Below are 23401 nucleotides of genomic sequence, written 5' to 3'. Positions count from 1 at the left end.
TTATTACATTCCAGTTCTTCTTGCGGAAAAAAAATAATGTTGTAAATGCTCCTCAAATTAAAAGTGCCCAAATGTTCTTCAATATTATAAAATGCCCCACGTGTAGCTAAAAATGCATATATATCATCCAGTAACATAAAAAAATGTATTCCCCTAAAAAAACATACATTTTGAACTCCACATCACAACAAGTCTCACAGTGTCCAAGTGCAAGCTGAGTGAAACTGTGATGTCATTTTTCCACCTGCCCCTCCCTTGATGTTGGTGTTCTGTGCATGCCCCATCATTCTGCAGGCTACAGGCCTAAAACAAATTGTGGCCTACCTAACAACAAATGACAGGGAATGACGCTCATAGTGCCTTGCTCCAATATTGGCTTTAACAGTATTGGCAACTGGTGGACATCTTATTACATGGCTGATAGTTAGATAGGTTGAAAAAGACTTACATCCATCTAGTTCAACTTTCCTCCACTAATTATATATTTTGTCACTAAATAATTTTTTTAAACAAATATTTTGTATGTACTGAGGAAATCATCCAGCCCCCTTTAAAAAGCTGTTATAGTATCTGCCATTGCGACCTCTTGCGGTAGGGCATTCCAAAAATGGACTGCTCTAACTGTAAAGAACCCTTTCCTATTTAGCTGCTGGAATCACCTTCTTCCACTCACAGTGAGTGTCCCCTGGTCCTTAGTATTGTCTTTGGAAGGAATAGCTAATGTGCCAGTCCTTTGTAAAGGACCGCACATGTACTTATACATATAATTAAAGAATAAAGAAAACTTTTCATAAAGAAGACTTTTCAATATTTAGTAAATTGTGGGTTCCCGATGACAGATGAAGATATTTTTTTGTCTGATTTCTGTTTCATTAATTCTAAGCCAATTGAAATACCATGATTAATTCACCATGATTGTTCTTTGCTTTTGATAACTTTTGAACAGCAAATGGATGATCCCATTACATTGGGACTCATGATGATGTAACACCCAGGGGGCAGGGGGTTCAGGTCGGGTCTCGTACCTTTTACTTGTCACCAGGCCGATGTGGAGTTATGGGATGTCACGGTGGCCTGCTCGGTTTCATACCCCGAGGTGTCCACAATAAAAGGGATAGGAGGTGATAATGGAAGTTGTTGTCACAGCGCCACCTGCAGTACGTGGCCAGGGATTAGCTGCCGCTGCTGTCACTATCCTCCGGGGCGGATAGTAGTAGCTGCAAAGATGGTTTCGTTCCCCATAGGTGGAGCGGGCCCTGGGGAGGAAAATGAGGGGAGTAGTGGTGGCGGTGGAGTCCAAGTCAGCTGCTGCGGTTGCTGGTGTCTTTACTCACAGTTCTTTAAGTAACCCAGTTGCTGCCGCTGAAGTACTGGCCACCACTGTGATGGGTCCTGTCGACCTCGGATAAGTTGGAAGAAGTGACCGGTGTTTGGAAAATGTCCTTTGTAAGAGTTACTCCTCCAGTAGTGAGATACATGGATAGAGCATTCCTCTCCAAGCCACAGGCCCCTAGTAAGAAGAAAAAGGAAAAAGGTGGTGTTGGGGTCGTGTCGCCAGAACTGAAGTCCCAGGAAGAATGACTGAAGACTGACTGAGGATTGTGTAAGGTTGCTCCTAATTCTACCCTAAGTGGAACCAGCCCCCCAGGTGGTTGTCCTAGTGACCGGGAAACTCTAAATCTTCATGGTGGCCAACCCCCCTTCCTACCCTAGTCCAGCTCCCCAGTGAGAAGGCTCCTAAGCTGTATATAAATGTGAATGTGGAACACCGGTGATTAACCCCCTCCTTACCCAAGGCGAATACCGCACCTTAAATAAGGTGCAGTACTCTGTGGCGACAGGAGCCGCAGGGGCGCCACAATGAGAAAGCACTAAAATGCTTGAGTGCTTGTTATTCGAATCAAGCAGGTCAGACATTTGGACAGCCTTGACTCAAGTAAAAAGTATAATGGAAGTCAATGCAGGAGGTCTTGGCGGGCAAGAAAATCACTGAAATGGATGGAAACAGTGCTCAAATGGATGGGGAAGATTCCTGGATGCTTCTCTGACTCCAAGCTTGCTGTTGTGATCAATGTTGTTAAAGAATTTTGCCACTTTTAAATAGTGACTGAAAAACATATAAAACCAAAGATAAAATTGATTTTACAGGAAAAAATGTTAGAAAACATTCTTTCCTGTATAAAGACTTGTATATAAGGCAAATTAAAAAAGAGAGAAAAAAGCCTCCTCTACACCTTGGACTATGTTCCCACAAAGCGTTTTTGATGGGTTTTTGCATTGCTTTCAATGGGTAAAAAAACATTAATTGTTAAATGTAATTTTAACATTTTACAACTTTATATGGGCATTTGTTATGTGTAACATGGTCAGACACATCCTTTCTTAATTTACAAAAGAGGGACTCTGAAACTCATAAAGTCTATACGGACAATGCAAGAAATACCAAAAATTAGAAGGAAGAGGCAATGCGATATACCCTGTATTAGCCCTACAGGATGGCCTTATACAAATTCTGTTAAAATTGTTAGGTACTGGGACTCTGAAATTCATAAAGTGGCTAAATAAAGTTTTGAAGGAGGTGAGAAAAACTCTGACTGAACCCTGAAGGAGGTCCTGCAATTCTAGATGTTTGTAGCATGTGTGCCGTCCCAGGGTCCAACTCAGTCCCAACATCCAACAGGCTTCACACAGTGTGCCATTAGAGAAATGTAGCATCCCTGGCCACAAACACTTGTTAACATGTTGGGGTTAACTGTGTTGGTCGGGGGATAGATTATGTTATGGGACACTTGTGTAAGGTGTGGTAGGCACACCAGAAGACATATCAAGGGACAGCCACTGCGATGAGGTTGCAGAAAGCCTAACTGTCTGAAAAGCCTAAACAGCAACATTTCCAGGGAAAGCAGTCTGTAAATGTGCCCGATCAGTGCTTATGCCTGTGGGTGGGTGTATGGGTATTTTTGCTTGAATTCCAATGCCTGGGGTAAAGACAGCTGAACGCAACAACTGAAAAGTGGATGTGGTTGCTGATGGTGGTTGCTAATGTGCAATGACAGGTGCAGGGCAAGAGGCATTTGAACCTGCATCCTGGGGGATTTACCAGCACGTAGCACAGGGGAGGAGGCTGTGGTGTGACCCACAGACACTGTGCATCCAGACCTTTGGTCCCCTTAGTCAGTTGCTTATATGACATGTGCCTGAGTAGGTTGGTTTTGGTCAGGCATATAGTGGTCAGGCGCCTACAGATCTTGACAAGGCATAGGTTAGGTTACAAATTACCGTTTTCTTGTCATCAACATTTTCTGTAAAAAAAACGCTCAACTGGAAACACCTAAACCTTGGCCTGAGATATGGCCATGTGTGCTTGTTCTATAGAACAACTGCCCACCTTCTGTTGCAGATCTCCACCCCTCTGGACTGCTGAGAACACCCTGCATGCCACCTTGCCAGGTTGGGTCAGTGACTTCATCATCCACCACCTTGTTTTCCATTTCTGTACTCCAGTCCTCATCCTGACTTACAGACTTAACAACATGACTTGTTGGCAACTGTGTCTCATCATCATCCACACATTGATTGTTTTTCCCTACCGTCGACTTCTTCTGACCATGGCTGCTCAAGTATTTGGGCATTACTACACATAGTTTCATCATGTCCCTGTTCAAACATGAAGACTGAGAGACCAGAAGAAGCCATAAATAGAAATATAAACAGCTCCTCACAGTGTCCAATTGTGGGATCACTCCTGGGATTCTCCATGGTGGGTTAACATTATATGGTCCAGACTCTTGGCTCATGCGAATAGACCATGTGAAAGACAGGGTGGTGCTGGGAAACAGACTGAAAACATTGTCTGCCATCCCAGCAACCACCTGTTCACACTACTCAGGTTTCAACAGTGATGTTCTGCACCCCCCTGCAAAGTGGGTGAGGAACGTAGGTCTAGATGATGAATGTGTTTGTTGTTCTCCCACAGCAGGACCAGTTTTCTCTGGCATACAACCTCTATACGAACCACATCAGGGGGATGACCACTCGTCCCTTACCACACACCTTGCACATTTTAAATTAAGTTTACAGCTAAGAGGGGTATTATTAGAGACTAAAATACAGTATATTTGAATTAGCCCATAAAAAGGACTTTTGGGATAATGTAGTAGCAGCAAGGAATGTGAGGCAATAATCCCTTCCTAGATGCCTGTAATACACTATTTCTGCTCCCGCAGCTCTCATTACACTAATTGCAGCCAATAACAATATTATTAGAGAAAAGAATAACTTGAATTAGCCCAGAAAAAAACTTTTGGGTTAACGTAGCAGCAGCAAGGAATGTAAGGCAAAAATCACTGCCTAGATGCCTCTAATACACTATTCCTTCTCCATCAGCCATCCCTATACTAATTGCAGCTAAGTGCTGTATTTTTAAAGAATAGAATATATTACAATTAGCCCTGAAAAGGACTTTTGGCTTAACGTAACAGCAACAAGGAATTTGGCAATAATCACTGCCTAGATGGTTGTAATACACTATTCCTTCTCCACCAGCTCTCCCTACATTAATTGTAGATAAGAACAATATTTTTAGAGTATAGAATATATTTGATTTAGCTCTGAAAAGGACTTTTGGGTTAACATAGCAGCAGCAAGAAATGTAAATAATAAGTAATAATATCTCTAATAAACTATTCCTTTCTCCAGCAGCTCTCCTTACACTATTTACAGAGTACAGTGAGCAGAACATGGCATCTTCAGGTCATATATAGACCCGATAACCAATGTGGCCAACATGGCTACGGAATTACCGTGATTGGCAAGTAAACTCTGCATGTCTAGTGGCTGAAAACAGCCATGAAACATGCGGGCAGAAATTTGAGCATGGCGCCCGAGCAAAATGACACTCAATCAAGCACCCCAATGCTCGATCGAGTACTAAGCAGTGCTGAGCATGCTCACTCATCACTAATTGGAACTAGTGATTGCATAAAATAGTGAAACAGGAGGATTTGTAAGTACATCACAAATCCCGCCAGTTGTGAGAAAACAGCTCTACGTAGCTACCATTCAGATGATGAAAGAGAATAAGCTTCATAACTTACAGTTTCTGCATCCCAGAGAAAAAAATTCTATTACCGCTGATAAAATGAGACTAAAAACTGTCATTTTAAGGGTACTCTCACACTGGCATATAAAAAATCGGTCCCATTCTCATCCAGAAAAATGGGACAAGTGACATTTGTTTGGTATTCCATATGTCAGGCGAGTGTGCAATTTTGTTTTCTTAACTAGCATCCGTATGCCATCCATATGACATGCTTTTTTTCAGCAACTATTCTACCATCATTTACAAGACCATTTACAATGTTCTATGCCACACAATGGTAATGTAACAATAGAAAACAAACGTCACATAGACACCACATAGCATGCGTGTGGGGTCCGATTTTTTTCTCGCACCCATTGACCTGCAATCACAAGTTGAGTCTGACTGACGAGTGCAAATGCGCTGCTTGCTGCAATTTTTTTTCTTCAGTCCGATTTGAACTGAGGAAAAAACTCGCAGATCTGCTCTGCCTCACTGACTAACATTGGTCCGAGTGCAAGGCGACTATGGCTGCTTTCACACATCCGGCTTGAGCTCTGCGGCTCAATCTGGCTGTGCAAGCTATGCAACGGATGCGGTGAAAACACCGCATCCTTTGCATAAGTTTTTCCTTTGCGGCCAGTCCGGTTTTTGCCGCTTGCGGCATGCTACTGAGCATGCGCAGTGGCAAAAACCGCATGCGGCGGCCGGATGCGGTTATTGCCGCATCGCGCCGCATCCGGCCGCCATAGGCATGCATTGAAAAATGCGCCGCATCGGCCGAATGCGGCGCGATGCGGTTTTTTTTGCCGCACGAAAAAACGTGCCAGGCAACGTTCCATCCGGCCGCCGCATCGGCTAAATCTGCCGCATGCGGCAAAAACCGGATGGAACGCAAGGCCATGCGGCACAATGCGGCACTAATTAAAGTCTATGCAGGAAAATTGCAACCGGCAGCAAAAAAAAACGGTTGCGATTTTCCTGCAAAGTGCCGGAGTGTGCGGCATTGCAGAAACCGGAGGTGTGAAAGCAGCCTAATACTGAGGATAATCATCTTATTAACTAATAATTTTATCTTCTGCCACTTTTTGAGTTCTTTAATTTGTAGAAGAATTTTATAATAATAAGTAAAATCCATCATAGAACAATACCTCTAAGTATCAGTGGTGTTACTTTTGACCATTGATTTGCCGCTTTCTGTTGTATCTATTAAAAAAAAAAAAAGAAAAACAAGCTTAGGAAGAAGACAACACAATTATGTCCCAAGTTGACTGAAAAGAATGTACTTATCTTTAACTTACTCATTAGAGAAATTAACCTGCATTTGATATATTAGGGCATGATCCACCTGAAATCTCGTGTAAATTGCTTTAAAATGTCCCAAAAACTTGGCTCAACTTGAAATTGTGCAAAAAATGTGGAACTTTTGGTGTTTTTATTAGTCTCTCCCAACTCCTACAAAATGGATGAACCTGTCAGGACAGGGAAAAGCTAATCTAATTCATGACAAGCCAGAATCATTATGACAGAAATCTTACTCCAGTCGTAGATTGGAGTGAGATTTGTGGAGAGGCACATGCCCTTGTCAAGCGTTCATTATGACTCATTAACAGGCTTTATGAATCAAGAGTGTTTGACCCCACTCAGAGTGGAAATCACCAATATTGATGAAATGGGGCCTATATCTGTAATTGAGTGGTACAACAAAATAAAAAAATAAATAAAAAACATTCACTTTGATCTTAAGTGAAAACCTTAAAAATTAGAAAGGCACTCACCAAGTAACAGAGGTGCAACAAATGGACAAGTCAGTTTTGTTTCTAGGATACATCACCGATATCTTGGGGGCCCAACCACTGTGATTTGAATATAACAACCAATGCATTATATCCTGTCTGCTGCTATGGTCTCCTGACTTTGTGTTGGTGAGTTGAGTTCTGATCATCCCATGTGAAGCAGGATGTATTCTACCAGGTACATTGCTCATCGCTAACAGCCTAAGCTCCATTTCTCCTCTCAGTACCACGTATTATTGGCCTTTTCAGTGTAAAACATACACTGATGAGCTAAAGGGTAACAATGTATAGTTACATAACTCGAATTCATTTTAGTTCACATTAGAATGAAATATATATATATATATATATATATATATATATATATATATATATATATATATATATATATATACCACAAATAAAAAATACAACTAGGTCTAAACAAACCACATTGTGTACAGATCTGTGTGGCACTTGTAACCCTAGTTTAATTCAGAAGATAGCGCTGTTTATATAAATGCTGCCAAGCTCAAAAGAGATTTGTCGCAGTGCCAGAGGACTTTACATAAAACCTTTCATTGCTGTAAATTGAGTAAGTGGTGAGCCAGAATATATCACTGCCTCAGGTTTTCTGACATTTAGTTACTGTCTGGAAGAAGTTATCAAGATGCATAGACAAAACAAGCTTTGCTTCCTAAAGAGCATGTTTTGTTTGCAAAATGCATCGCCCACAGCAAAAGACTTACATGAGAAAGGGTTTGACTAGATATGCTGGTGGCAATGCATATTTTATATTTTCACTATAATAGATGACATAACGCTACTGTTCTTTAGCAAGTGCATTGCAGATGGCTATAATGACACAATCTACTAATTTCTATATATGACTCGGGCTTTCTAGAAATGCATCAGCATTATGAATAATATTGTCTGGAGGATAACATTGTCTGGAGGAGTTGGTTGGCACAGGACTTAAGCGGGCTTTACACGCTGCGATATCGGTCCCGATATCGGTAGTGTGGGTACCCGCCCCCATCTGTTGTGCGACACGGGCAAATCGCTGCCCGTGTCGCACAACATCGCCCAGACCTGTCACACATACTTACCTGCCCGGCGACGTCGCTGTGACCGGCGAACCTCCTCCTTTCTAAGGGGGCGGTTCATTCAGCGTCACAGTGATGTCACAGATGCGTCACTGAACCGCCGCCCAATAGAAGCGGAGGGGCGGAGATGAGTGGGACGTAACATCCCGCCCACCACCTTCCTTCCTCATAGCGGCCGGGAGGCAGGTAAGGAGAGGTTCCTCATTCCTGCGGTGTCACACGGAGCGATGTGTGCTGCCTCAGGAATGAGGAACAACTTCGTTACTGCTGCAGTAACAATATTTGAGAATGGACCCCCATGTCACCGATGAGCGATTTTGCATGTTTTTGCGACAATGCAAAATCGCTCATAGGTGTCACACGCAGCAACATCGCTAATGCGGCCGGATGTGCGTCACCAATTCCGTGACCCCAACGAGTTCGCATTACCGATGTCGTAGCGTGTAAAGCTCCATATACTGTTAGTCCAATCAAGAAGACTATTGTTTAAACTAGCTTCAACCAGCCTTATCATGTTCATTCATGGCAAAATAATTATATTAACCGTACAATAAAATATCCTGGCTGTCTGTCCACTTACTAAACAGTAAAAAAAATAATATCTCAGATAGAGGGTCAAAATCCCCCAGAAAGTGCTCAAGACTTCATTGACTTTCTTTCTTACGGATTATCTTTAAAACTGAAGCTCGGTAGCCTGGACTTAATGGTGTCAATCTAAAAATGTTGTAGTGGAGTGAATATGAATGGAAATGGCAAGACCACTCAAACCTTCCCACACTTCCCTTGGAACTTCACAGAAAACTTAAAAAACTCAGTCACCATACAATTCTGCTGTTCTGGACATATCTATTAATGATAAGCGAATATACTCTGCACCATTTATTGTGTGACGCCCTGGAGCCCAGGGGTCACAGGTCATTAAACACACCACACCCCCCCTCCCCACACTAGGAAGGTAACACCCGTCAATCAAGACCTGATTGCCTCCCTCAGTGTTAGACAGGCACACCAGGTGGGCGGAGTCAGGCGGAAAGACACACCCACCGAGGAGTCTGCTGGCCTGAGGCTGGAAAATAGAAAACAGTCTAGCACAGTACAGAGGAGTGAGCAGTTGAGTGCAGTACAGTTCTGCGCAGGGCCTGGGTTGGAGCCCAGGGCCCAAAAACAGTCAGGCAGGCAGACGGCAGGGGCCGCCTGCAGGAGACCGGGAACACGACCGGTGAAACTGTAGGGATCGGGACAGGGTTGGAGCCCGCCGGACCCGAACCGGGAAGCCAACAGTCTACCGGAGCACTAGGGAGGGTACTCAGACCCTGACTAGGCCGTAGGCCACCAGATAGTCAAATTAACTGACCTGGTCTGGACATCACGGGGTCCTTTCCCACCCAAAGTCCCAATTGACGGCAACAGCCAAAAACTGACTGGATATCAGCCACCACCAGAGGCCATAAATCCGAGGGCCAGCGCTTGCGGGCAAAGGAACTCCCACAACATACCCGCCGAGGAGCGGACCACCCGTGCTTAGGCACCGTGGTCCACACATGCTTAGGTGAGTGACTTAATTGTGAGTACCACATCATTGCACCGTACTGCAGCATGGCACCCCGAACCGCAGCTCCCCCGCTACCAGGCCCCGGGACACACCACCCATACCTATGGAGGGGTTAGCAACCGAGCTGCGCCCTGCCATCTCTCCCGGGAGCCCCACCATCTTTACTGCAGCGGTGGTGTCCCATATCACCACAACTTGTGGGTGGTGTCACAAAAACCACCTCAACACCAGCATCCCCGCATCCCCCGCGTGCAGCGCCAGCCTCCCCTTTCAGAGCGACGTGACCCCCGGGGTCCGTGAGGGGCTCGAGTCACCGCCAGCAGTATGAGCACGGATCCGAGCGGCTCGGTGGCCACAGCCGCAGCTGCGGGGCGGTACACATCGACTCTTCTGGTGTCACGAACAGGATAGATCCAGTCTACTCACCCGTACAAGTGCACCTTGTGATTCCCGTCGGCGGCATCCGCCAAAAAATTTGAAGATCCGCCATCTTTGGCGTGAAAAGTTCCCGCTCGAGTCGTCTTCCCCGAGCAAGGGTGGCGCGAAACAGAGAAACCCCGCCCCAAAAGAAGGAGTGTCAGAAAGAACCAAGGGAGGACGAGGTGAAGGACGCTCCTCATGTGATCTCCCAGATAAAAAGCGGGGACGCCAGGACTCCATACCCGTATAGTTCCTGGAACCCGAGCAAGCTGTATGTCCATCCCGTCTAGCAGGCCCACACCCGGAACAGCGGCATGGGTAGAAGCCCGGGTGGCGCAGCTAAGCCACAGGCTGCAGGCCCGTATCCAGCTCCTGGTACAAGGATGGGAAGCTGAGATGGCGGAGGGTGGCGGCGGCCGTGCGAGCACGTGAGGTGGAGGCAGAATTGGAGGAGCGGGTAAGTGACCCACGCCCCTGTGTCCCCGAGGGATCGGTCGCTGCGGCTGAGGGGCCCGATCTACTCCCGCTCACCCTGCTGCCTCCCCCACCGCCCGAACTGGTCATCGCGGCCACGCCAGTTGGGCTGTTGCCCCCAACACCGGCAGCAGACGACACTGCACCCGCCTGCGAGGACCCGCCCGTGGATGCTGCCCGCGGATGACCGTTTGCCCGGCCGGCACCAATCCCGCTGCCGTGGAAGGTGCCCGTTCCCCGTGGGGGACCATCAAACCCAGGGGTAACCACGCTCGAAGAGGCCCCGGCAGTCCGCCCGGCCAGCAAGGTGGTGGCCGCTGGCCCGCCAAAGGCCCGAAAGGTGAGGCTGATCGCTCCCAAGCTCCAGGCCTCGGCTGAGGCAGCAGGGGGTTGCCGCTGCAAGGCAGCACAGCAGGCCGCGACACAGCGGTGCTCCCCAACCCAGAAGGTGCCAGTAGTGGCCAGCACCGGGGGGCACGGACTGGGCCCGATCCCCGCACCAACGGAGCAGGTGGAGCCGCCATGCTGGGAGCGGCTGCTGAGCTAGACAGGCCGGGAAATAGAGGCCCAGGAGAAGGAGAAAGCCGCTGTTCTGGCCCGCACCATCAAAAGCGAAGGACAACCTCAGGAAGGCCCCCCCGAGGCGCGGGGCCCGACCTACGAGGGCCAGGTCCGGCAGTTTTGCCCCCAGCGTGGATGGGGGATTATCTACGAGCCGAGCCTGGGGGTCGAGGTGTTTTTCTCCAACCGGGACGTGCATCACCATTTGCCCCTGGGACACCCGGACCGTGACCTGAGAGCTGGTGAGCTGGTCACCTACACCTGCCACTACAGGGAGAGAGGCTGGTATGCCATAGATGTCTGGAGAAGGGTGAGCTGCAGTACCTGTGAGCGGCCCCAATCTCCTCCTCCGCCGTACAGCCCCGATGTGGAGCTGGAGGAGGAATATGGTGACTTAAAGTAGGCAGAAAAGTTCCTGAACAGTTAGAGTCCCCGTTGGGACCTACAAGTTGGTGGTAGCCTGTTGGCTACAAAGAAGCCCCGTCCCCATTGGGACATGCCCCATCACCCTTTGTCACCTTGTCCCCTCCCTGTTTTGCATGAGAGACTACTCATGGACACAGCCGAGAACTTGCAGGTCAACCCATAAACTTGTGTGCCTTGTAAATATTGTCCCTTCCTGCCCCTCCATGCCCTTCCCGTGTTGCCAGTCTCCAGAGAGGCTGATTGGAGGAAGGACCCACAGCAGAGTAGGCTGGGGTCCGGTCACCACCGGAACCGGTGACCATCCTCCGGGGGCAGGGGTCCCCTTGGACGTGGGGCCCCTGCAGGACTGCCGGGTGCGTTTCCCGTACCCATTCCCGTCTGCGTGGCCTAGGCCAAGTTCCCGTTTCCGGACTGGGGAAAAGGGGTGCTGCCCATTTCTTAGGGGCAGCATCAAGGCTAGGCTGTTTGGGTGGGAAGGCGGAAGGACATAGACCCGTTCCCGTTTGTCATTATTAAAAATGTTGTTTTCCCCGTTTGAAGTGGTTCAAGAATGTACCTTCCGCAAGGGAAGAATGAAAAGAAATGCTTATGTTAACCCCTTTTTATCTTTTTCAGTTAACAAAAATAAACCGGTGTCGACGGACAGCCCTTGGACGGTCTGCATTAAACCAAGGGGGAGTGTGACGCCCTGGAGCCCAGGGGTCACAGGTCATTACACACACCCCACACCCTCTCCCCACACTAGGAAGGTAACACCCGTCAATCAAGACCTGATTGCCTCCCCCAGTGTTAGACAGGCATACCAGGTGGGCGGAGTCAGGTGGAAAGGCACGCCCACCGAGGAGTCTGCTAGCCTGAGGCAGGAAAACAGAAAACAGTCTAGCACAGTACAGTGGAGTGAGCAGTTGAGTGCAGTACAGTTCTGCGCAGGGCCTGGGTTGGAGTCCAGGGCCCAAAAACAGTCAGGCAGGCAGACGGCAGGGGCCGCCTGCAGGAGACCGGGAAAACGACCGGTGAAACCGTAGGGACCGGGACAGGGTTGGAGCCCGCCGGACCCGAACCGGGAAGCCAACAGTCTACCGGAGCACCAGGAAGGGTACTCAGACCCTGAATAGGCCGTAGACCACCAGAAGGTCAAATTAACTGATTGAGGTCTGGACCTCATGGGGTTCTTTCCCACCCAAAGTTCCAATTGACGGCAACAGCCCAAAACTGACTGGATAACAGCCACCGCCAGAGGCCATAAATCTGAGGGCCAGCGCTTGCGGGCAAAGGAACTCCCACGCCGGGGAGCGGACCACCCGTGCTTAGGCACCGTGGTCCACAAGCTTAGGTGCAGGAGAAAGGAGGACCCTGTCACACCGTCCACGGCACGGCACGGCACCCCGCACCGCAGCTCCCCTGCTACCGGGCCCCGGGACACACCGCCCCTACCCACAGAGGGTTTAACAACCGGGCTGCGCCCTGCCATCTCTCCCGGGAGCCCCACCATCTTTACCGCAGCGGTGGTGTCCCATATCACCACAACCCGTGGGTGGCGTCACGAAAACCACCCCAACACCAGCATTCCCGCATCCCCCGCGTGCAGCGCCAGCCTCCCCTTTCAGAGCGACGTGACCCCCGGGTCCGTGAGGGGCTCAAGCCACCACCAGCAGTACGAACACGGATCCGAGTGGCTCGGCGGCCGCAGCCGAGGCCGCGGGGCGGCACAATTGTGTGGCGCCCTGGGCAAGCCAGGTCGTCACAGAACTACACCAACACACCCCACACCCCGTTTTGGCACACCGAAGCCAAACACAAAATCCTTGTTGCCTTCCTCCAGGGGCTGATGTCCACACCAGGGGGTGGGCCAGGCGGTTGGTCCCGCCCACCGAGGAGTTCACTGTCCTGGAGGCGGGAAAAGGGTTGAGTTGAGTAGAGAGAGTGAAGTGGTAGAGGAGCAGTCTGAAGGTGGTCCGGGTGTGTGGCCCGGACGGAACAGCAAGGTTGGCAGACGGTGGTGACCGTCTGCAGGAGAGGCTAATTGGAGCAAACCGCATGGACCGTGGACGGGCGGTGGCCCGGCGGTACCGGATCGGAGAGTAAAGAGAAGCCAGCACCATCCGTCAGGGCTTACGGACCCCGACAAGGCTAGGAGTCGCCGTTGAATTTGTCAAATCCGTTAGCAAAGGGAACCTCCGGGGTTTCCCAGCAGTCAAGACCCGATTGAAGGCAACCGCTCAAACCGTAGAGGGAAACACAGTCACCGCCAAGGCTACAGTTCCTAGGGCCAGAGCCTGCGGGCAAAAGGGGCTCCCTCAGCATCCATCCAAGCTGGGGAGCGGGTTACCAGTGGGAAGCCATTGGAACCGTAACACAACACAGGTGCAGGGAAAGGCAGTCACCATCAACCTGCCGGGAGGAGAAACGCCGCAGCCGTCTGTGGGACCCGTCCATCCAGCTGTTTGTTTTACCGGAGACTTTGTATTCGTCATTGGCTGAGTGAGTCTCACCGTGCCGTGCGGCACAGCGCTGCCCCCGTGACCCCGCACCTCACCAGGCCCCGTAACCCGCCTGCCATCCATCCCTACCCCCTCACCGGGCCCCGGGACAACCAACCCCCTACCCACGGAGGGGATAACCAACATCCAAGCTGCTCCCCGTCATCGCTCCCGGGATCCCCGTCCAGAGCAGCGGTGGTGTCACCAATCTCACCACAACCGTGGGTGGTGTCACGGACAATATCCCTAAACCAAACCACCCCCTTTCACTCACGGGCGAGGAACGCCGCTCGAGTCCCCGGGATCCGGCCCACCGCTCGAGCCACCACCGAGCAGCAGCAGCTGTACCCGAGCAGTGGGTGAGCGCAGCGTCCCCTCCTCCGCCCGCGACAACTGCTCTAACGAATATTAATGTATTTGCGATATTTGTTACTCATCAAGTAGTTTGATATTTGACTCCTGAGTTTTGAGACCCCTCCCTGCAAATTTGGCCCCTGATTTTAGCCACTAAACAAGCTGGGGATTGTTTGCCAAACACAGTAATGCCGTAGCCATCTTTGCTACTGTCATTATTGTGATTGGGAGGCGCAGTGAAAAAAAAATGACTTCCTGTCATTAAAGCAGGAGAATAAACTTACCGAGTTTACCTGTCACACTACTTAATGGTACGTTTATTGCCCACTATGAATATGCACTGCTTCCTCCGCCCACCTTCTGAGTTGGCGTTTGTGAATGCTTAAAGTCCTGCTTCCCCTGACCACCCTCTCTGGCAGCATCTGTGGAGTGTAAAAATAAATTATTAGAAAAACTTATGTATATTGATACCCAGCACAGATAAAACAGTTGGCTATAGGCTGCAGCTGCCAGCTGTGCATGATATCTTGGCTATGTATCAAAAATGATTTAACTAAATAAATATTTTTAAAAAATTGCGTTCGGTCCCCTCCAATTTTGATATCCAGCAAAGATTAAGCTGACAGCTGGGGGCTGGTATTCTCAGGCTGGGGTGGCCCATAGTACCCCAGGTGTGACCTCAGATGAACTGACCTAAAGTGAACTCATTGAACTCAGTGACCGCCCCTCAGGTGAAATCATTCAAGTCAAAGCCAGAATACTGGATTAGGCAACCATTGAGTATTTGATTGTAGACATTTATGCGCAAAATCTGCATATCCTTGCAAAAAATATGCAAAAAACGCATGCAATTTTGGTGTGTTTTTTGCCAGGAGTGCAGATTTGGTGCAGACATGTCTGCAATTAAACACCAAATGTGCGCACATTGCATAATCCAGTAATCTGGCATTGAGTTCAATTAGTTTAGTTGAGTGTTTAAGACATTTCTGCCCTAAATCTCCTTCTAGCAAAAAAAACTGCACCAAAACTGCATGCATTATTGATGCGGTTTCAATGTGTGTTTCTGCCAGATGATACAGGTTTCAGGCAGAAATGTCTGCAACAACTTTCTGCAACAAATCTGCATCTTCTGGCAGAAAAATACTGATTTTTGCAAACATTTCTGCACCAAATCTGCATCTCCTGGCTGAAAAGCACACCAAAACCGCAATGTGGTTTTGGCGCATTTGTTATGCAATTTTTTACAAGAATATGCAGATTATGTGCAAAAATGTCTGCAACAAATTTCTGCAAAAAATCTGTATCTCCTGGCAGAAAAACGCAGCAAAACCGCATACAATTTTGGTGCATTGTTTTTGCCAGGAGATGCAGATTTGGTGCAGATATGTCTGCAACCAAATACTTACTGTGCGCACATTCCCTAATCCAGTAATCCGGCAATGAGTTCAATTACTTCCCCTTAGGTGAGGTCACTGAGTTCTATAAGTTCAGTGTGGCCCTGACGCCGCAGTTATCAGTCACATTTTTTAATGTAACCACGCACTGCGACCTCAGATGTAGCAGAGCCAGGATCGCTGTGGGAACTCGTGTGGATTACTTTGGACCTGCATGGTGTTTAAGGGGGTTAAGAAAATTGGTGAAAGAGGGTGGGGTTTCTTAATCCTTAGTCTCCACAATAAAATCTTACAGTTTGGCTTTTCTTACTTTTAAGGAGGACCTTTTACCAGTTTTAATGTATAAAATGAAGTAGCACTCCCAGAGTACAGTCATGGTTGCTCATGTAAAGGTACTTGTATATAGAGATACAATTTGGCACTGCAATGAAACAAAAACAGAGGAATTTATTTGGTACAGCATCCAATAATTCAAAATTAACGTTTTGGCCAATCGGCCTTCATTAGAACTACAAGAGAAAAATTCCACATATATTATCTCTTATGCACAACTAAGAATATATCACATATACAGGATTAAACAAAACAATACAAATGTGTAAAGAATGTACTGAAACACTTGAGTAATAGCAGATCATGTGCAATGATGACATCAACAGGGATATTGTGCTGAATAGTTAACAGATCACACACATAAAAAATGCTACATATATTAAATGTATAGAGCATGTGGTGTATCTTGAATAGGACTAGCTGTACATTGATCATATAATGGTAATAAAGTCCGAATGGAAAAAAATATAAAAACATAGAAAAAAAGTATAGAAAAATGTTGCAGATGCTGGCGGATCACACCATCACATCCCATCAGGTGAATTGAATCTGGCAATGTCAAAGGTGATACATAACCTGTGTCAAGAGGCTAAGGAAACAGCACTGTCACACTCACATAATAGTGATAAGGAGAAAATATGGCCCTCGGTTCTCGGTAAAGAAAGAATGAATCTGCTTGTTGTATAACACTATAAGAAGCTGGTATCATATGTCAGAAAGTGTATTGATAATGGATCATAGTATTCACTTGGATGCGGATAGCAGGAAGTAATTAACGGCTCACACTGGGTCAGTGCTGTGGTGTGCAAACTGTGCTGGAGAGATGCACTGTGTGATCAGAGAAAGAGGCTGCTTAAATTGATGGCTGGTAGGTCTAATGCCTAACCGTCGGGTGAATACGGCGGGGTCAGGCCGGAAGTGACATCATCGGATGTGACGGACGCCACTATCCGAATATACGGAAGTATAATGCATTGCTATGACAACTCTACAGCATGGAGCGACACTGAATAGAGAGCCAATAGCGGGGAGATGATGCCACAGGCTGTGACGTCTGGTATAGACAGCATAAATGAAGTGTAGTGAAAATGTAATGTGTTACTATGAAAACGATACAACACGGGAAACTATTCATCATCAGTAGACTGAACGAAGTTACCAGTACTAGCAGCTCAAAATGTGATGTTTATACATACATATATAGTGTATAACAGAGCACTATATAATATCAATGGTCATTGAGAGTATCACTCTATGGGAAAGATGTGTTAGTGGAAGAAATCTGTAAGATAAGTTAAAATGTTGCAAAAATATTGTGTTAGTAAATATAGTGTTAGTAAATATAAAATGTTTAAAAAAAACCTTATACCAGCTTATGGGAAGAATGGTGTGGGGACAGACCTGACCTTTCTGCAGGGAAATAATAACAAGTATCTTTAAAATGTAATAAATAATGCTGGAGTAATATAAATGCTACCCAAAATTTTTAAATCAAGGAAAACCAAAGACCCCATAATCCCCATGGAGTCTCCTGGGTTCCAGGGTATCCACTGTATAGATCCAGTATGACTAATGTTTTTTAAGTAGTTGCAGTCTGTTGCCCATTCTCCTAGGAGACAGAACATGTTCCAGCACTTCTAATCTGAGCTGCAACACATTGTGTAGCGCTGCCATGAAGTGATGTGGCAATGGGAAGAAAGCCTTACCGTAGCGAATATTGGACTTATGTTGAAATATGCAGTCTTGTATATGTTGGGTAGTTTCACCAACACATACGAGACCGTATGAACACTTAACAGCACAGATAATGAAGGCAAAGTCACAGGTAAAGTACCCTCTGATATCAAATCAATACCTGCGGTAGTGTGAGGGTGAAAGAAGAGATTCCCTCTTTGTACATTACTACATTGGGGACATAAGCAAGGAAATGTACTGCATCTTGGAGTGTTAAGAAATTGCTGTGAAGGCATTTTTTTGACCAAGCCAATGTCTGCTCTTACTAGTCTATCATGGAGATTAATAGGTCTTCCTCTATGCTAGAATAGCCATTCTTAAGTTATAGCCAATTGTGCATATGCTGTTATGTAGTTTATATTAGAAAGGATGTAATATGTGGACAAAGGGGATCCCTCCCTGTCGCTTGATTGCTTTGAAGGTTAAGAATCTTAGGTGGGTAATTCCTCTCAAAAAATGTAGATTTAATATCCTCAAATCTAATGTGGCACGTCGCTGGATTAGTGACAATACGATCCATTAGGTTAAACTGTGATCACGGTGACAATAAGAAAAGTATAGTTACCTATTTCTATCCCCCGGTACATAAATTGGTTTCTAAAAGATCCTCAGTCCTATTAATGACCCAAGTATAGAGAAAACTGATTGGATACAAATCCGAGAGTAGGGTGAAATGGAGTCCTGGCCACACATTATTGAGGTGTCCATGAACAGCCATGAGAGAGTCCAATGAGCCCCAGCAAATGCAAAAAATATCATCTATATAACTGCACCGGAGAAGGGCATTTTGGGCAAATAGAGTAGTGCCTGTAATATTGTCATCCCATCTCGTTTTCCTCTTGGAAACTATCTGCACCCGTTGTCTAAAAATGAGAGTCTCAAATATTGTGGATGTTCGTTTTCTGAAGTGGACTATGTTGCATTGGATGGTGTTCTGAAGCATCTGGCTGTGTATTGTGGTGAAAAGGAGTCTTGCCATCAACACACTCATTCTTTTTGTAATCCTCAACATCATATATGAATTTGGAGCATTTTTTTTTTTCTTTGATTCTTGGCGGTGCATAGCAAGAAAAGTTTGTACCCGGTTCTTCAAAGCAGCAAGATCCTTACTGGTCAAAGTGGTGGATAGTTGGGTTTCTATGTATAATATTTTTTTCTTAGAGAGTGGTTATAGATTGTTGAAGTTGCTTTAATGTGAGAGTCATGAGATTTAAGGAACACTTGTTGACAATTTGTTTAAATTTGAGAGAAAACTCTGGATTGTTCTTAAATATGATGGTTCTGAAAGAAACCCTAAGGCCCCTGGGAATTCTCTGTTTTAAATATTCAGTAATGATAGCACATTCACATTCACCTTTCACATTGCCAGATTCAATTCACCTGATGGGACGTGATGGTGTGAACAGTCAACATCTGCAATATTTTTCAGGTTTTTTTTTGTTGTTTTTATTTTTTTGTTTGTTTCTATGTTCTTAGACTTTTTCCAGTCAGACGTTATTATGATTAATTAACATGCAGGTAGTCCTATTCAAGATACACCACATGCGCTATATATTTAATATACTGTACGTAGAATGTTTTTTGTGTGTCTCGTGATCTATTAGCTATCCAGCACAATATGCCTGTTCATGTAATCATTGCATATGATCTGCTATGACTTAGTTGTTTCAGTACATTCTTTGCACATCTGTAAAGACTGTACTGCAATCCAGTATATTTGATATATTCTTAGTTGTGTCTAAGAAATATGATATGTGGAAGTTTTGTCTTGTAGTTCCAATGAAGGCCATTTGGCCAAAACGTTAATTTTGAATTAAAGGATGCTGTGCTAAATAAATGCCTCTGTTTTTGCTTCATTGATGTGCCACATCTTGATCTCTTTTACCAGTTTTAGCATGTTAAACTGGTTTTCTCATGGAACAGTAGCTGTTTAGCTATATGATATTGACTAATCATTAGCAGGAGGAATCATGCAGGAGGAAAAAGAACATGCCACCAGAAGGTCAAGAGGACATGCTTTCTCCTTTGAGATGTAATGAGAGACAGACCTGCTCTCATCCCTGATCTCTGCACTGCAGTTACTGTGCAGTATAGAGCAGTACATAGTGTGATTATAAACACTTCCTGTAGCTTTTATCTTACAGTAGTCAGTGTGGAGGGAGGAGGAACACAGCAAAGCTGAGTGGGATTTCAGACAAGGTCTCGGTTCCACCTGCCCAGATAATCCAATGCCAGAGCATCGGAAGCCATATGCTTATGACCCTCTGCTGCGAGTGTGAGTGAAGGGTCATGTGACTGTGATCTGATCTTGCAATCGCATCACAGCTGCACAGGAGAGGGAGAGCGAGCACTTTCTCCCTCTCCTTGGCGGCTTGTCTCTGCGTACATCACACTGCGGTCGAATGACATGCGAGTGCAGTGCGATGTTTCACACGCACCCAGAGATGTGTATGGGTGTGTGTGAGCCATGACTCACTATCAAACGCAGCATGCCATGATTAATTACTCATGCCGATATGGCATGAGATGAGAATCGCAGATGGACACTGCTTTGTAGTTTTGCACTAGAGTGAGAGGAATCCGATGTTTTATTGGATTGCACTCGTCCTTGCAAAACAAATGTGGAACCAAGCCCTGGGGGTAGCGTCACATTAAACGACGTACCAGCGATCCCGACAATGATTCGACCTGATAGGGATCGCTGGTAAGCTGGGAGGTCGCTGGCGAGATGTCACACAGTCAGACCTTACCAACGACTCAGTAACGATACAGGTCACAGTAGCGACTAGTGTTGAGCCCCCCCCCCCATAGTGTTCGAGTTTGATTCAGTTCGTCGAGCGGCGGCTCAGTTTGGCAAACGTTCGACGAACGTTCGATTAACACCTTCGAACCCCATTGAAAACAATGGGAGACAAACACAAACACATGCAAACACATTATACATGTACACACATACAGTTAATAAACATTGCCATTACACTTACAGGTCTCTGCGATGCGTCCTGCACTCTGTCTCCCACCGCTTTTCCTTCCAATCATCGCTGCGCCCTCCCGGTAACCAGCACTGATGATAGGACCTTCCGTGACGTCGTCATAGCATGTGATCAGTCACGTGTGTATTATCTCATTGGCTACAGACTGGTCACATGGCTAGACGTCATGCTAGGTCCTGTCAGTGCATCTCTCCAGTACGCGGTACTCGTTTGAGCATCTCCATGTACCGGCGAGATGCTTGGGCACATGCTTGGCTCCCCATTCATGCATATGGGCGCTCTTTACAGAGTCAGCCCACATGCAAGGACTAAATGCCACAGCCGGTGAATAACAGAGATCACCGTTGCTATAGTAACCCGCCTGTCAGATTACTATGTCAATGGTGGCAGCAGTGACGTCACCGCTTACAACCTGCAGCCTCTGCTCACTCACTGAGTGATTAGACTGCACGGGAGCAGCAGCGTCTTCTTCCCATGCAGTGCTGTCTGATGTAGCAGAGCTGCATGGGTTGAATGAGAAAGAAGACAGAAGACCAGGATCGTGTAGGGGTGAGAGGGAGTAATAAACATGGAGTCTCTAAGTGTGTCTGTGTATTTATTTCTATTAAAGTATTTTTTTCTCTGTGTGGTGTCTTTTTTTTAACCCTTTATTGAAGATTCTTAATGGCCGGGTCAAACTTGCCTGACATTAAGAATCTCTGGCTTAATACTAGCTAGTAAAACACAGCTAGTATTAACCCATTATTACCCAGCAAGCCACCCGGCATCAGGGCAGCTGGAAGGGTTGGATACAGCGTCAGATGATGGCGCTTCTATGAAAGCTCCATTTTCTGCGGCGGCTGTGGACTGCAATTTGCAGCAGGGGGGCCCAGAAAGCTCGGGCTAACCTGTGCTGCGGATTCCAATCCCCAGCTGCCTAGTTGTACCTGGCAGCACACAAAAATGGGGCGAGGCCCATGTCATTTTTTTTTCAATTATTTCATGAAATTCATGAAATAATTAAAAAAGGGCTTCCCTATATTGTTAGTTCCCAGCCGGGTACAAATAGGCAGCTGGGGGTTGGGGGCAGCCGTACCTGCCTGCTGTACCTGGCTAGCATACAAAAATATGGCGAAGCCCACATAATTTTTTCAGGGGGCAAAAAACGTCTGCATACAGTCCTGGATGGAGTATGCTGAGCCTTGTAGTTCTGCAGCTGCTGTCTATCTGTATGGAGAAGAGCAGACAGCAGCTGCAGAACTACAAGGCTCAGCATACTCCATAAATAAATATAAATAAATAAAAATTATAATTTAAAAATAAATTAAATTCTTTACCGGGACAGCCGGGACTCGAACTCGTGAAGTAATTCTCCTTAGGCAGTAGCTCTATCCATTGAGCCACTGCTTCTAATGAAAAAGCATAGGAAGATTTGGTAATCTTGACCTCTGTATTGCACTTGAGAATCCAGAAGTAGATTATTCAGCTACAAGGATGGATGGAGGGATGGATGGCTGGATGGAGAAAGGGATGGATGGATGGAGGGATGAATGGATGGAGGGATGGATGGAAGGATGGATGGATGGAGGGATAGAGGGATGGATGGAGGGATAGAGGGATGGAGGGATGGATTAAGGGAGGGATGAATGGATGGAGAGATGGAGGGAGGGATGGAGGGAGAGATGAATGGATGGAGGGATGGAGTGAGGGTTTGAGGGATGGAGGGATGGATGACTGGATGGAGGGATGGATGGAGGGAAGGAGGGATGGATGGACGGATGGATGGATGGGTGGAGAGATGGAGGGAGGGATGAATGGAGGGAGGGATGAATGGATGGAGGGATGGATGGATGGAGAGATGGAGGAAGGGATGAATGGAGGGAGGGATAAATGGAGGGAGGAATGAATGGATGGAGGGATGGAGGGAGGGATGGAGGGATGGAGGGAGGGATGAATGGAGGGAGGGATGAATGGATGGAGGGATGGATGGAGGGATGGAGGGATGGATGGAGAGATGGAGGAATGGATGAATGGGGGGAGGGATAAATGGAGGGAGGAATAAATGGATGGAGGGATGGATGGATGGAGAGATGAAGGGAGGGATGGAGGGAGGGATGAATGGATGGAGGGATAGATGGAGGGATGGATGGATGGAGGGATGGATGGAGGGATGGAGGGATGGATGGATAGATAGAGGGATGGAAGGAGGGATGTAGAGATGGAGGGAGGGATGGAGGGATGGATGAATGGAGGAAGGGATGAATGGATGGAGGAATGGATGGATGGAGGAATGGATGGAGGGATGGAGGGATGGATGGATGAGGGATGGATGGATGGAGAGATGAAGGGAGGGATGGAGGGAGGGATGAATGGAGGGAGGGATGAATGGATGGAGGGATGGATGGATGGATGTAGGGATGGATGGATGGAGGGATGGATGGAGGGATGGAGGGATGGATGGATAGAGGGATGGATGGAGGGATGTAGAGATGGAGGGAGGGATAGAGGAATGGATGAATGGAGGAAGGGATGAATGGATGGAGGAATGGATTGATGGAGGAATGGATGGAGGGATGGATGGATGGAGGGATGGATGGATGGATAGAGGGATGGATGGAGGGATGGAGAGATGGAGGGATGGATGGAGGGATGGATGAATGGATGGAGGAATGGATTGATGGAGGAATGGATGGAGGGATGGATGGATGGAGGGATGGATGGATGGATAGAGGGATGGATG

The sequence above is a fragment of the Anomaloglossus baeobatrachus genome, chromosome 4, assembly GCF_048569485.1.
Source record: "Anomaloglossus baeobatrachus isolate aAnoBae1 chromosome 4, aAnoBae1.hap1, whole genome shotgun sequence".
NCBI classification, from domain to species: Eukaryota; Metazoa; Chordata; class Amphibia; order Anura; family Aromobatidae; genus Anomaloglossus; species Anomaloglossus baeobatrachus.
Note: the sequence above shows the minus strand (reverse complement) of the source record.